Below are 15,266 nucleotides of genomic sequence, written 5' to 3' on the forward strand. Positions count from 1 at the left end.
TAATAATAATAATAATAATAATAATAATAATAAAGAGAAGAAGAAGATGATGATGATGATGAGAACTTTGAGATGAAATATTAACGTAAAGATTTAACAACGATAACAATAAATGTCAAGGTTAGAGGATCCACTAATGGTATGTCAAACACGTATAGTATAAACTCTTATTAGTTAATTGGAAACCACATACAAAGGAGGTTCCAATCAGACTATAGATTGTTAACATGATTACATTAGTCATCTTATTCAATTAATGCTAATATTTGTAAATCTCGTCAAGCATTCATGATTATAACTTATGTGAACAACAAATTAAGTTCCTTTTCTAGCTCAGGTGTCGGTTATACCATACAGTATGGGCTATGAAAGTGCCAAGCATTTGTTGTACCAAGTGTTATACAACATAAATCAAGATTAGTCATTTAACAAGCAAAGTATTAAAGAGTGAACAAGATAACAAATATAAAACATGTTAGTATCAAACATTAAAGTCCATATTGAGTTTACACTATACTTATTCTTACACCATTAGTGTAACCTTTTCACCTTGACATAATAAACTTAGCTAGACATAATAAAAGAAAGAAAAATAAATAAACAAAATAAGAACATAAATAAGATAAGAGTTAACTAAGTAAAGGAAAGGAAATGAAAGGCATAAACTTGATATTAATGAAAGCAAAGCATAAACATTACAAAAAATACAAAGAGAGAAAGCAAGAGCATGATCTTGATCTGGAGACCAAGATGCCTAAATGCATGGCAAATGCCTCCTTTTATAGGCCAAAATTGGAAACTATTGATTTGATGACTAATTGATGAATGGGTGACCAACTCTTGACTTGGTGACAATCCTTATCTTCTCTTGTCTGCCCAAAACATCATTGATAACGTCAAAATTAGAGCCACTTGAAACATGAAAGTTGTAGAAAATTATCTCAGCTTTCTTGTGTAAAAAATTCAGCTCATTTTGACTTCTAAAACTTGGGTTGTGGCAACAATTTGGACTTGAAAATGGCCTTTTTAGATCTTGAGTTTCATATGACAGTTGTAGGCCTATGTCTTACCTTTCCATCCATATCAAGTAGACCTAAATCTGAGATCTATAGCTCCAGATATGACCCAATTACCGAATAGTGTTCCGGTTTAGATTGCACCGACATCTCTTTTCTAAGTTTGACCATCTCTTTATCCTTTCAATCTCAATTCTTAAATTCATCAATCAATCCTTTCATTTATGTGATAGGCCTGCATTTAAAATGAACATTTACCACAAATTAAAAATATCTTATATTATTAGATATATTATTATAAAACATGCTTTAGTTAAGGAGTTATTGATACTTCAAGTGCAAAATGATGATATAAAACCTTGATAAAAATGCACTTTTAAGTACTAATGAATGACCAAACAAAGAAAAGTCAATCACAACTCTAAAATCTTTGAAACTTTCAAATAGGTAAGGATTAATATACCTTTACTGGATGCTATTAAATAGGTATCTTCTTATGCTATATTTTTGAAAGATATATGCAGTGTGAAGAGAAAATTGAATGTGAAAAAGAAAGCCTTTTTAGCCAAACAAGTAAGTGTCATTCTTTAGAATAATAATGCTTTAAAATATAAAAACCCTGGTTGTCCTATAATTTCTTATTTTATTAGAGAACATAAAATTAAAAGAACCTTACTTGATCTTGGAGCTAGTGTGAATTTATTTCTATATTCAGTTTTTTAGAGTCTCAATTTAAGTGAGTTAAAACCAACTTCTGTAACTCTCTTACTTAATGATAGATATGTAAACGTGCCTAGAAGAATAGTTGAGGATGTGTTAGTACAAGTTGATAAATTCATTTATCCTGTGGATTTTATTGTCTTAGACATACAACCTGTTTAAGCATGTAATTTATTTTCTGTTATTTTAGAACATCTGTTTCTTACAACTTCTAATGCATTGATCAATTATAGAAATGGACTAATGAAGCTATCATTTAGAAACATGACATTGGAGATAAATATATTTAACATTTGCAAGCAATCTTGAGATGGTAATGATTTACAGGAAGTGAACTTTAATGAAAAATTAGTTCATGATCAATTTCAAACCACTTCTAGTAAAATTAAGATCTTTGAATCTGATGATTTGCAAATTGTTTATTTTTAGAAAGAATCAAAGGCAAGTAATTGGAGGCCATAAATTAAGGAATTGCCACCACGATCAATTAAGTCCATACCTTTAAGTGTTCAACCACCCAAACCTGATTTGAAGCCCTTATCATTCAATCTCAAATACTCATTTTTCGGAGAAAATAAAACTTTTCTAGTAATAATGTCTTCCAAACTTAATGCACATCAAGAAGATAAGTTATTACAAACTCTAAAAATACATTAGGATGGACCATAGCTAACATAAAAGGAATTGGTCCTTTGATTTGCACACACAAAATTTATTTGGAGGAAAATGCTAAACCTTCTAGAGAAATGGACATTGTTAAAAGTTTACTTTGATAATTTTTCAGTTGAAAATGAATATATTGAATTTAGTGATACTTTGATAATTTTTCAGTTGAAAATGAATCTATTGAATTTAGTGATCCTATATATAAAGATTAATTTTTCTTTTTCTCATATTGTTTTGTGTTTCGTTTTGGTGTAACTTTTATTTTGCTAGTCTCTCTAACCCCGGTCAAATAGTGGATAATGGTACTTCGTGACTTAAGTTAGTGCTTTCAGTTTCCCATAATAACTAATATATGTGTATATATTTGTGCAATTCTTTGCTCTTTCTTACTTCTTTAAATCTTTTCTTTAATTCTCATTTGAAAATGGATACCACTCTTGAAAAAATAAAAAAGTATTTTCTCACTCTGCCTCAAAATATGATTACAAAAATTTACTGTAGTAGATGTGCAAGATTGAGGTTACTAATGAATCATGAAATTGTTAAAGATATCTGCTAGCTGATTGAAGTAAAGGTCCTATTATCAAATAAGTCCGCCAATTCTTTCATTTCACACATGTTTGGAACAGGTAAAAGCAATTTTACAAAGAAACATCGTGCAAAACGACTAAAAGTCTATCATAGATGTGCTAGATGGACTTGTAATGCAACATGTCGTTATTTAGGAATGATATTTATAAACTATGAAGATAAAATACAATTCATTAAAGATGACCTAAGTAAGGGGTCTTTAAATAATCTTCTATTGACTCTTGAGACGCATCCTAATAGGGATGTACATCGTGCAATTCATGATTTAATACACAATTCCATAAAGAACATGATTGACTTAGTCTTGGGAATCTGACTATAAAAAATCTTGTTTGTCAATTTTTAAGAAAACCAGATGAGAAGCCTATCCTTGACCCATAGAGAGCGTTTAAGTCGTTTTTGAATGTAAAACTAAGGGAATATGTAAGTCACAATCACAACTACCTGTACATATACATGTTTTTTTAAATATAATATAAATAAATAAATAAAGAGAGAGTAAAACTCTAATTTCCTACATATAGTTGGTATGATTATATTTTTAAGTTATCATCTACAAAATCTTCTCTTCCTTCCTTTTATTTCTACTTAACTCATACATTCAACAGATATGAAAATGTGTAGGAATGGTAGGTTCCTTATGTCATCACATAAGAAATGTTTGTGTTTTCGATGGATCCAGTTTTGGAAAGGAAATAGAGTTTTTAAAATCAACAAATCATCTTGGTCAGGTACTATCAGAGAGAAAGATTTGTTTAGTATATAGGGAAGGCAGCCTTGGGTTAATGAGAGAAGTGTCAATAGCTGTATTTTTAGGAGATAGTCAAGTTTTAGGGGTTATCCTCAAAGCTTTAGCAAATGGGGATTTCATTAGAAATATAATTAGAGAGGAACTATAAGAACTGCAAGTCTCTACAATGTCTGATAGAATGAATGCAATGTTTAAACATGTTGATGCCTTCATTGCCTTATTAGATGGTATGAGCACATTGGAAAAGATCTTTTATATTTTCTTTTTGGTCTAACTACACATTCACCATAAACCTATAGATCTGTTATTTTTTAATGATTTTTATGATAAGTTGTTGTCTTTTATTGATCATGCTGTGAAACATGAATTTCTAACATCTTTGGCATGACAAATCATAATCTTTGCTACTACTGCTGAAATATTGATTGACCAACTACAATCTTTCATTCTTGTAATTGATCTATACATGAATCATATAAATTGATCAACTAAAAAAAGCTATAAAAAGTTTAGATTGGATTTGAGCCTTCGTTTGTGAATCCTAGTGTCTTTTGGTTTTATTAATAGCATATTATTTTATTTTGTTATTTCTTATATTTGTTTAAGTATGTTTCAGGTTTGTCAGTATTCGTTGTTTCAGGTGATGTCTTCTATACTCTATCTTTCTACCTTAGAACATTAAGGACAATTGATTAGTACTTAAAAGTGTATTTTTTTATCAAGGTTTTATATCATCATTTTGCACTTGAAGTATCAATAACTCCTTAACTAAAGCATGTTTTATAATAATATATCTAATAATATAAGATACCTTTAATTTAAGGTAAATGTTCATTTTAAATTGAGGCCTATCACATAAATAAAAGGACCTTTAATTTATGATAAATTTTCATTTTAAATATAGGTCTATAACATAAATGAAATGATTGTTTGATGAGTTTAAGAATTGAAATTGAAAGGACAAAAAGATGGCCAAACTTAGAAAAGAGAAGCCTGTGTAGTCTAAATCGGAACACTGTTTGGTAATTGGGTCATATCTGGAGTTGTAGATCTCAAATTTAGGTCTACTTTATATGGATGGAAAGGTAAGACATAGGCTACAACTTTCATACAGAGCCCAATATTTTAAAAGACCATTTTCAAGTCTAAATTATGGCAACAACAAATAAGTCTGAATTTATCTTGCAACCCGAGCACTATTCAGTGTTTGGCCCATATCTGGAGTTCTAGAAGTTCAAATATTTTTTTCTAGAAAGCTGAGATAATTTCCTACAACTTTCATGTTTTCAATTGGTTTTAATTTTGACGTTATCAATGATGTTTTGGGCAGACAATAAAAGATAAAGATTGTCACCAAATCAAGAGTTGGCCACCTACTCATCAATTAGTCATTTAATCAATAATTCTCAATTTTGGCCTACAAAAGGAGGCATTTGCCATAATTCCCAATTTTGGCATATAAAAGGAGGCATTTGCCATACATTTAGGCATCTTGGTCTCCAGATCAAGATCATGCTTTTGCTTTCTCTCTTTGTATTTTTGTAATGCTTAAGTTTTGCTTTCATTAATATCTTGTTCATGCCTTTCATTTTCTTTCCTTTACTTAGTTAACTTTTATTTTATTTATATTCTTATTTTGTTTATTTTTTTTTCTTTTATTATGTTTAGTTAAGTTTATTATGTCAAGGTGAAAATGTTACATGACACGACTAAAAGATTGATGTCTTCTCCCAAGTGCAGAAGTGTCGAAGTAATAAATAACCCGGCAAGACCGGGGTCGAACCACAGGGAGGTTAATTGTACAAATTATAAATAACAATAATACAATAATAACAATAATAACAATAATAACAAATTATAAACGACAATAGTACAACAATAATAATAACAACAACAACAATAATAATAGTAATAACAATAATAACAACAATGACAATAATAATAATAACTATAATAATAATAATAATAATAATAATAATAATAATAGTACTAATAATAATAATAATAATAATAATAATAATAATAATAATAATAATAATAATAATAACAATAATAGTAGTAGTAGTAGTAGTAGTAGTAGTAGTAGTAGTACTAATAATAATAATAATAAAGAAATAGAAGAAGAAGAAGAAGATGAGAACTTTGAGATGGAATATTAATGTAACGATTAAACAATGATAATAACAAATGTCAAGGTTAGAGGTTCCACTAATGGTATATCAAACAAGTATAGTATAAACTCTTATTATTGAATTGGAAACCACACACAAAAGAGGTTCCAATCAGATTATAGATTGTTAACATGATTACATTAGTCATCTTATTCGATTAATGCTAGTACTTGTAAATCTCGTCAAGCATTCATGATTATAACTTATGTTAACAACAAATCAAGTTCCTTTCATAGCTCAGGTGTCGGTTATACCATACATTATGGGCTATGAAAGTGCCAAGCATTTGTTGTACCAAGTGTTATACAACATAAATCAAGATTAATCATTTAACAAGCAAAGTATTAAAGAGTAAACAAGATAACAAATATAAAACATGTTAGTATCAAAAATTAAAGTCCATATTAAGTTTACATTATACTTATTCTCACACCATTAGTGTAACCTTTTCACCTTGACATAACTAACTTAGCTAGACATAATGAAAGAAAGCAAAATAGATTAAACTTAGTTAGACATAATGAAAGAAAGAAAAATAAATAAACAAAATAAGAACATGAATAAGATTAAAGTTAACTAAGTAAATGCAAGGAAATGAAAGGCATAAACTTGATATTAATGAAAGTAAAGCATAAACATTACAAAAAATACAAAGAGAGAAAGTAAGAGCATGATCTTGATCTGAACACCAAGATGCCTAAATGCATGGCAAATGCCTCCTTTTATAGGCCAAAATTAGGAACTATTGATTTGATGACTAATTGATAAGTGGGTGGCCAACTCTTGACTTGGTGACAATCCTTATCTTCTCTTGTCTGCCCAAAACATCATTGATAACGTCAAAATTGGAACCACTTGCAAACATGAAAGTTGTAGACAATTGTCTCAGCTGTCTTGTGTAAAAAATTCAGCTCATTTGGATTCTTAGAACTCCAAATATGGCCAAAATACTGAACAGTGCGCGGGCTGGAGGACAGCTTCGGGCTTCTTTGTTGTTGCAATAATTTGGACTTAAAAGTGGCCTTTTTAGATCTTAGGCTCCATATGAAAGTTGTAGGCCTATGTCTTACCTTTCCATCCATATAAAGTAGACCTAAATCTGAGATCTATAGCTCCAGATATGACCCAATTACCGAACAGTATTCCGGTTTAGATTGCACCGACATCTCTTTTCTAATTTTGGTCATCTCTTTGCCATTGCAATTTAAGTTCTTAAAGTCATCAATCAATCCTTTCATTTATGTGATAGGCCTGCATTTAAAATGAATATTTACCACAAATTAAAGGTATCTTATATTATTAGATATATTGTTATAAAACATGCTTTAGTTAAGGAGTTATTGATACTTCAAGTGCAAAATGATGATATAAAACCTTGATAAAAATGCACTTTTAAGTACTAATCACACCCCCAACCAGCTTATTACGAGTCCCTAGTAATCAAAGCGTAAAATAGAAAAACAATTTGCAAATTCCACAAAGCAAGGTATTCATCATTTAACTTCCATTAATCTATCCAGATAAACAAACTCTCATTAAATTTATATATCTGCTCAATACCTCTTAACAAGATATTAATAAACCTTTCTTTTGTGCTCAATGTATCAACACATAATTATGGGGCTTTTCTTGGAAGAAAACAAAATTTTTGTTCTAATGTTTAAGGTTAACTTCCTTGGGCTGGGATTATTATTTTTGTCTCTTTTTTTTCTTCTCTTTTTTTTAAAAAAAATATATATACATATAATTTAAAAACATCATGCATCTTTAACCCATGTAACGAGCTTTCAGCTAATGACTCCCAGACCAGTTGGTCTTTGGGCATTAGGTGTTAAGACACCCCTACGAGCTTAGTAACTCGGGTCGCAGATACTGATATGTAGATAGTGCAATGTTTGATTGCCTTAAGCTTTTCTCCTCAACCCATGTAACAAGCGTTGGGCCAATAGCTCCCAAGTCAGTTGACTTTAGGGTATTAGGTGTTAAAACACCCCTTCGGGCTTAATTGCTTAGGTTAGGGAGGCTACGAAACCAAACTTATCTACATTTTTATTATCATCATTTTTTCTTTTTTTTTCATGTTTTTCTTTTTCTTTTTAATTATATACAATCCCTTTCCCTTAGTTGTTACCTTTAACAAAAGAACATAAATAATGTAATAATCCAATATGCAACCCACAATCATATGTTAAAGTGTGTGTGTGTAAATTAAGGTTTAAGAATAAATGTTAAATAAGTATATGAGCAGAATTAAGTGGTAACAATACGAGAGTTTGTAAACCTGAATATTTCAGGAAGTATTATAATAGACCTTGTTAAGAATGGTTACTAAGATGCGTCTCAAAAGTCACTTTAACAAAAGAACTCCTTTACTCTGCCATCCTAGTAACAATTATGCATATGCTTTATGAAATGAAAAACATTTTTTTTATCAACTACTACCCTCTTCCCCCAACCAAAACGAGACATTGTCCTCAATGTTCTAAGGTAGAAAGATAGAGTATAGAAGATATCACCTGAAATAACGAACACTGACAAAACCTGAAACACACTGAAACAAAAATAAGAAATAACAAAACACAATAACAAAACCAAAAGACACAAATTTTTACAAAAAAAAAAATTCAAATTGCAATTGTGATTGTGGCTCACATCTTCCCTTGGTTTTACGTCCAAGAACGGCTTAAACACCCTCTATGGGTCGGGGATAGGCTTCCCATCCAGTTTTCTTAAAAACTGGCAAACAGGGTCTTTTTTTAGTCAGATTCCCAAGACTATGCCAAGCATGTTCTTCATGAAAATGGGTTCCTAAGTTATGAATTGCACGATACTTATCTTGACTATGATGAGACTTAAGAGTCAATAGAAGATTATCTAAAGACTCTCTGTGTTTTGAAATAAATCCCACCTTCGGACAATTTTCACAGTTTTTGCGGAATGCATCTGACTCCTTGAATATGATGGGCTAGTAAAATTCACTTTGTAAGATTTCTACAATCCTCTTTTTTGATGAGAAATGATCCCCACATGCCTTAGAGTAACAAAATTTAATGAAATTACTTACCTCATTGTCGAGAATGCATTTTTGAAATATTTGATCAGGACAATAATTGAATAAGTAAGGGTCATCCCAACAAAAATTTTGCTCGTTGCTCAAAAATTTTCTTTTATCTTCAATACTCCAGTGAGCTGGCGAAAATCCTAAAGTAAGAAAATTGATATTTTTAGCAAACCAAGGCATTGAATTAAGAGAAAGTAGAGATTCATCAGGAATGTAATCATCGATTGGTGTGATGTCGGGTGTCGAATCTATTGTCACTTTTGATAAAAGATTCGCATCAACCTTTTCGATGCCTTTTTCATCCTCAATTTCTTCCTGATTGGTCATGGCATGAGAAAATGGAAGTGCTGGCGGAGAATCAGTCGTTTCTTTGCAATTTTCAGATTCAACCCCTTCCTTACCCTTAGAGATTGACTCATCATCTTTCTCATAAGGTTCAAGAGAGGGTTTTTCAATAACCTTACCACTGTGTAGAGTAGTGATTGATTTGACTTGATCCATATGTTGGCTTCTGGAACTACTTGCATTTGCATTGTATTGCCCCTTAGGATTTTGTTGTGGTTGAGATGGAAACTTACCTTTCTCTTGGAAACTGAGAGCAGATGTTAATTTTGCAAGAGTATCTTTAAAATCTGTCATGTTTTGAGCAAGTTGAGTGTTGATTGTCTCTTGCTTTTCAATGAATGCATATAAAGTTTCCTCAAACTTTCTTGTAGGAGATGGAGCATAAGGAGGTGTATATCCATGATAATTTTGGAAATTATGGTGTGCTTGGAACTGTGGTGGTGAAGTTTGTGCATTGTCACTCTTCCAACTGAAATTCAGGTGATTTCTCCAACCAGGATTGTATGTTTGTGAGTATGGGTTGTGGTTGGCCCTTTGGAAACTGTTTAAAGCATGGGCTTGTTCATGGAGACATTCCTTAAAAGAAGGCAAGGTTGGACAATCATTGGTTGAGTGTTCATTTGTTTCACAGATTTGACACACAATGTTTTCAACAGATTTTAATTGACCACTCTTTTTCAATTCTAGTGCCTCGACTTTTCTAGCTAAAGATGCAAACTTGGCCTGAAGGTCATGATCTTCCCTAAGGTTGTACATACCTCCATTAGATGTATGAGGTTGAGTTTTACTCGGTGCCTCATATGTACCCGCAGTGTCCCAATTTTGAGCATTTTCAGCTAACAAGTCTAAGTACTCCATTGCTTCATCAGGGTCTTTATCTTCAAAAGTTCCATTGCACATCAATTCAACCATTTGCCTATCTTTAGGTGTTAACCCTTCATAGAAATGTGAAACCAATCTCCATGTTTCAAAACCATGATGAGGGCAAGTACTAAGCAAGTCTCGATACCTATCCCAACATTGATAAAATGTTTCTCCTGGTTTTTGAGTGAAAGTGGTGATTTGTCTCTTGAAAGAGTTTGTTCTATGAGATGGGAAAAACTTCTTTAAAAACTGTTGTTGCATTTCATCCCAAGCACGAATGGATCCTGGTCTTAAATTTTGTAGCCATGTTTTAGCTTTATCTTTTAATGAAAAAGGAAAAAGCTTTAATCTGATGGTGTTCATGCTACAATTTAAATTATTATATGTGTTGCAGACCTCTTCAAATTCCCTTAAATGCAAGTATGGATTTTCCAATTCTAAACCATGAAAAGAAGGTAAAAGTTGAATAATACCTTGTTTAAAATTAAAATGAGATGCATCAGGAGGAAAAACTATGCATGATGGTGCACTTGTTCTTGTGGGATTCATGTGGTCTCTAAGTGTTCTAGCACGGTTATTCTCATTATTCTCATTTTGAAGTGATTGATTATCTTCTTCAGCCATATTTTTTGAAAATGATGAGGATACCCTACAAAGTCTACCACTTGATGTACGTGACCACACTCTCATGCACGTGTAGGAATAAAAAAAAAAAGAAAAAGAAGAAAGCAAAAGAAGGAGGAAGAAAACAAAATAAAAAGAAATAAAAGAAAAGAAACAAAGTTATATACAAGAAAAGTGAAAAGAGAAAATAAAATAAATACTATAATTTATACAAAAACTTACCTCCCCGGCAACGGCGCCAAAAACTTGACACGACTAAAAGGTTGATGTCTTCTCCCAAGTGCAGGAGTGTCGAAGTAATAAATAACCCGGCAAGACCGGGGTCGAACCACAGGGAGGTTAATTGTACAAATTATAAATAACAATAATACAACAACAACAACAACAATAATAATAATAATGACAACAATTATAAACAACAATAATAGTAATAATAACAACAACAATAACAATAAGAACAACAACTATAATAATAGTAGTAATAATAATAATAATAATAATAATAATAAAGAAAGAGAAGAAGAAGAAAATGATGGGAACTTGGAGATGGAAAATTAATGTAAGGATTAAACAATAATAATAACAAATGTCAAGGTTAGAGGTTCCACTAATGGTATATCAAACAAGTATAGTATAAACTCTTATTATTGAATTGGAAACCACACACAAAGGAGGTTCCAATCAGATTATATATTGTTAACATGATTACATTAGTCATCTTATTCAATTAATGCTAGTACTTGTAAATCTCGTCAAGCATTCATGATTATAACTTATGTTAACAACAAATCAAGTTCCTTTCATAGCTCAGGTGTCGGTTATCCCATACATTATGGGCTATGAAAGTGCCAAGCATTTGTTGTATCAAGTGTTATACAACATAAATCAAGATTAGTCATTTAACAAGTAAAGTATTAAAGAGTGAACAAGATAACAAATATAAAACATGTTAGTATCAAACATTAAATTCCATATTAAGTTTACATTATACTTATTCTCACACCATTAGTGTAACCTTTTCCCCTTGACATAACTAACTTAGCTAGACATAATGAAAGAAAGCAAAATAGATAAACAAAATAAGAACATAAAAGTTAACTAAATAAAAAAAAGGAAATGAAAGGCATAAACTTAATATTAATGAAAGCAAAGCATAAACATTACAAAAAATACAAAGAGAGAAAGGAAGAACATGATCTTGATCTGGAAACCAAGATGCCTAAATGCATGGCAAATGCCTCCTTTTATAGGCCAAAATTGGGAACTATTGATTTGATGACTAATTGATAAGTGGGTGGCCAACTTTTGACTTGGTGACAATCCTTATCTTCTCTTGTCTGCCCAAAACGTCATTGATAACGTCCAAATTGGAGCCAGTTGTAAACATGAAAGTTGTAGGAAATTGTCTCAAATTTCTTGTGTAAAAAATTCAGCTCATTTGGACTTCTAAAACTCCAGATATGGCCAAAATACCGAACAGTGCTCGGGCTGGAAGACAGATTCGGGCTTCTTTGTTGTTGCTACAATTTGGACTTGATAATGGCCTTTTTAGATCTTGGGTTCCATATGAAAGTTGTAGGCCTATGTCTTACCTTTCCATCCATATAAATTGGACCTAAATCTGAGATCTGTAGCTCCAGATATGACTCAATTACCGAACAGTGTTCCGGTTTAGATTGCACCGACATCTCTTTTCTAAGTTTGGCCATCTCTTTATCCTTGCAATTTAAGTTCTTCAAGTCATCAATCAATCCTTTCATTTATGTGATAGGCCTGCATTAAAAATAGACATTTACCACAAATTATAGGTATCTTATATTATTAGATATATTATTATAAAATATGCTTTGGTTAAGGAGTTATTGATATTTCAAGTGCAAAATGATGATATAAAACCATGATAAAAATGCACTTTTAAGTACTAATCACAAGACTTTTTGACCAACATTGAAGGTTTTTCTCTGTATTTTCTTGTCATGAAACTCTTTAATTCTTGCTTTATGAATTCTTGAATTTTCATATGCATCATTTCTTATTTTCTCAAGCTCATTTATTTGTAATTTTCGCAGTTGACTAGCATCATCCAGATTTGAATTGAAAGCTTTAATAGCCCAATAAGCTTTATGTTCAAGTTCCACAGGCAAGTGACAAGGTTTTCCATAGACTAGTCTATAAGGTGACATACCTAATGATGTTTTATAAGCAGTTCGATAAGCCCAAAGTGCATCATTAAGTCTTAAAGACCAGTCTTTCCTATTAGGGTTCACTGTTTTCTCCAAAATATGTTTGATCTCCCTATTAGCAAGCTCTATTTGTCCACTTGTTTGAGGGTGATAAGGGGTGGCAACTTTGTGTATGATTCCATATTTCTTCATTAAAGACTCAAATGGCTTGTTGCAGAAATGTGTTCCACCATCACTTATTATGGCTCGAGGGACTCCAAATCGACTCAAAATATTTTCTTTCAAAAACTTTATCACTGTTTTGTGATCATTGTTTCGACTTGAAATTACCTCTATCCATTTTAAAACATAATCTACTGCGACTAATATGTATAAGAAACCAAATGATGGAGGGAATGGACCCATGAAATCTATACCCCAACAGTCAAAGATCTCAATGACAATAATAGGATTTAAAGGCATCATGTGACGTTTTGAAATAGATCCTAACTTTTGACAATTTTCACAAGACTTGCAGAATGCATGTGAGTCTTTGAACATGGTGGGCCAATAAAATCCACTTTGTAGGATTTTTGCAGTTGTCTTTCTTGATGAGAAATGGCCCCCACATGCCTCAGAATGACAAAATTTAATGACACTACTTACCTCATTATCAGGAATGCATCTTCGAAATATTTGATCAGGACAATATTTGAATAAATAAGGATCATCCCAATAAAAGTTCTTCACTTCGTTCAAAAACTTTCTTTTATCTTGGGTACTCCAATGAGCTGGCAATTGTCCTGAAACAAGAAAATTGACAATATTAGCAAACCAAGGCATTGTAGAGACAGAAAGTAAAGATTCATCGGGAAAGTAGTCATTGATTGGTGTGATGTCAGTTTTCGAATCTGTTGTCAATCTTGACAAGTGATCTGCGACAACATTTTCGCTGCCTTTCTTATCTTTGATTGGGATATCAAATTCTTGAAGTAATAAAATCCACTGCACCAATCTAGCCTTAGAATCTTTCTTAGAAAGAAGATATTTCAATGCTGCATGATCACTAAAAACAACAACAGGTGAGCCAACAAGATAAGATCTGAATTTTTCACATGCAAATACTACTGCAAGTAATTCTTTTTTAGTGGTGGTATAATTCATTTGAGCACTATTTAAAGTTTTACTTGCATAGTAAATTACATAAGGTTTCTTATCTGTTCTTTGTCCCAAAACAGCACCTACGGCATAATCACTAGCATCACACATTATTTCAAAAGGTAATGACCAATCGGGAGGTTGAATGATAGGAGCACAAGTAAGCAAGTTTTTAAGTTTAACAAAGGCTTCTTCACAATGTTCAGTCCATTCAAAAATAGTATCCTTTGTTAGAAGGTTACTTAAAGGCTTAGATATTACACTAAAATCTTTGATGAACCTTCTATAAAAACCAGCATGTCCTAAGAATGATCTAACATCTTTAAGAGATTTTGGTGTTGGCAAGTTTGCAATTAACTCGATTTTAGATTTGTTAACCTCAATTCCTTTTGATGAAACAATGTGACCAAGTACAATGCCGTTTGTTACCATAAAATGACATTTTTCCTAATTCAACATAAGATTCTTCTCTTCACACCTGGTCAAAACCTTTTCTAAGTTAGTCAAACAATCATCAAATGAATCGCCAAAAACAGAAAAATCATCCATGAAAATCTCAAGAAAATGTTCAACCATATCACTAAATATACTAAGCATGCATCTTTGAAATGTGGCTGGTGCATTACATAATCCAAAAGGCATCCTTCGATATGCAAAAGTACCAAATGGACATGTGAAAGTAGTCTTCTCTTGATCTTCCAATGCAATTTCAATTTGGTTGTAACCCGAATAGCCATCTAGGAAACAATAAAATTCATGACCTGCAACTCTTTCTAGGATTTGATCCATGAAAGGTAAAGGAAAATGATCTTTTCTAGTCATTGAATTAAGTTTCCTATAGTCAATGCACATGCGCCAACCAGTAACAGTTCTAGTGGGAATTAACTCATTGTTCTCATTTGTTATCATAGTGACTCCAGACTTCTTGGGTACAACTTGGGTAGGACTTACCCATTTGCTGTCAGAAATAGGATAAATGATTTCATTATCTAGAAGCTTAATGACTTCATTTTTCATTACTTCTTTCATATTAGGATTTAGCCTTCGTTGCATTTCTCTAGAGGGTTTACATTTTCCTCTAAATAAATTCTGTGTGTACAAATCAAAGGACTAATTCCTTTTATATCAGCTAGGGTC

This window comes from Populus euphratica, unplaced genomic scaffold (assembly GCF_000495115.2).
Source record: "Populus euphratica unplaced genomic scaffold, PopEup_1.0 scaffold644.1, whole genome shotgun sequence".
NCBI lineage: Eukaryota > Viridiplantae > Streptophyta > Magnoliopsida > Malpighiales > Salicaceae > Populus > Populus euphratica.